This window comes from Sorex fumeus, unplaced genomic scaffold, assembly GCF_029834395.1.
Source record: "Sorex fumeus unplaced genomic scaffold, SorFum_2.1 ptg000022l, whole genome shotgun sequence".
Classification (NCBI taxonomy): domain Eukaryota; kingdom Metazoa; phylum Chordata; class Mammalia; order Eulipotyphla; family Soricidae; genus Sorex; species Sorex fumeus.
Window position 1 is genome coordinate 5797926 of NW_026606079.1, and position 2320 is coordinate 5800245.

Consider the following 2320-nt stretch of genomic DNA (forward strand, 5'->3'; position numbering starts at 1 on the left):
TATGGGCTGTAGGAATATTAAATGTTGTTTATCAACGGTGCTCTCTTCTAGCATAGCGGTAGGGCGTTCGCCTTACAAGCGGCCAACATGGCCGACCCGAGTTCGACTCCTCCGCCCCTCTCGGAGAGCCCGGCAAGCTACCGAGAGTATTCGATATGCCAGACACAGTAACAACAAAGTCTCCAATGGAGACGTTACTGGGCCCGCTCGAGCAAATCGACGATCAACGGGAGGGCCTTTACCTTTTACCTTTACCAACACTAACTATGTGAGATATGTTGATATAAAGTACACTGAAGACTGTATCTCCCCCGTGAGTATAGCTTATATGAAAAATACTGGAAACAACCAGTATTGGAAGTTTGCCAAAGGGAACAATGTTTCTATTTCTGTGGGAACATACCTATGGGAAACACTATGATATTTCTCTAAAGAGTGAAAACAGAATTTCCAACTTACAAGGATTCTATATTTGGTAACTTCATCCAAGCATGAAAAAAGTCATTAGAGAAAATACATGAACATGTAAACATGTATTTTTTGAACAAACTGGCAGGCTACCGAATGTAGCCTACCCACACGGCAGAGTCTGGCAAACTCCCCGTGGCGTACCCAATATGCCAAATACCAGTAACAATGATGGGTCTCATTCTCCTAAAGTGCCTTGAATATAATCTCAGGGCTAGGATGAAGGAGACGTTACTGGGGCCTGCTCGAGGCAATCGACAACATGTAAACATACGTCAGTTGTAGAATTTAGAATAGTTGTCAGGGCTTGGAAAGAATCCGAATGCTTAATGAGTTTCATGGATAAGAAGTTGTGAAGTATACACATAACAGGATACTGTGCAGGTATAAGAAACGATAAAATACCAGTGTTTTCTGAACCATGAATGGAACTAGACAATATCAGACTAATTGAAGTTTGTCAGAGGCAGAAGGACAAATTCAGACAATCTTACTCATCAGTGGTACACAGAAAACAGAGCATCAGCATGGACATGATCCAATGATAAAGGCCCCTGCATGCTAACCACATTCTGGGGTTCCCGAGAGGAGTCGGGTGGGGGAAGAAGAGGCCGAGCATGGGGCCACAGCAGAGTGTGAGGGTCTGCGGGGATTTGGTGCTGGGAGAGGCGCAGAGAGTTTGTCAGCCACAAGCATCAACTCTCAGACTGTTGTCAATCTAATTCCTCAATGACAATAAAGACAATTATGACATCTTATCTCATTCCTACTTTGGACAAATTTGCAGGCTATCGAATGTAGCCTGCCCACAGGGCAGAGTCTGGCAAACTACCCGTGACGTACCAAATATGCCAAATACCAGTAACAATGATGGGTCTCATTCTCCTAAAGAGCCGTGAATATAATCTCAGGGCTAGGATGAAAGAGACGGTACTGGGGCCTGCTTGAGGCAATCGACGAATAACAGGATGATGAAATGAAAACAAAAATGACAATAAAATAGGCAATTGTGAAAATCCTTCTTCTGTGAAGCAAATGATAGTTATAGGAAGGAAAATTAACCAAACCTTACCTAACTGGAAATAAATCTCTAGTGAAGCATATAGTATGAAGAGGAATAAACAAATTTGTACTAGAATAAAATGTACTAATAAAATGTGTATACTTGGTTTATGAAATTTCTCTTTTATATTTCACTAAAGGAGAAAATAAAGCGACTCCCTGACAGCCCCTCACCCCCTTGCTCCTGGAGCGAAGTCCTGAAGTCCCGGGAGTAGGACTGGTATTTACATGCACCCCTGCAGCTCCCCTGTCTCCCTCAGCAGGTTTGTGTCTGGGCTCTCAGGGACTTGCCCTCACTGTGTCTTGCACAATAATATACGGCTGTGTCCTCAGTTACTGAGTTGCTCAGTTTCAGGTAAACTTGGTTCTTGGAGGTGTCCCTGGCGATGCTGACTCGGGACTGAAGAATTTGTTTGTTTATTTCCCCACCAGTGTACATAACACCAATCCAATGAAGCCCCTTTCCAGGTGCCTGGCGGACCCAGTGCCCATCATAGTCGGTTAGAGAGAATCCAGAGAGGGATCAGTTAAGGGTCAGCATTTATGAGGGCGTTATCTTACCTGGTCCTGACTCCCTCAGCTGTACCTGCAACAGGACACCTGGGGACAGAGACCCACAGTGAGTCACAGGAGCATCTGTCCAGGGGATATGCACATCTGGGAGCTGCCACCAGAAAGAGGAGGAACCAGTGCTGATGCACATTCCTGCCCACGAGGTCCATGATCTCAGACACCGTGTCAGGGGGAGAGGGAGCCCGAGTTGGGGTGAGTGTGAATGTGGTTTTAATCC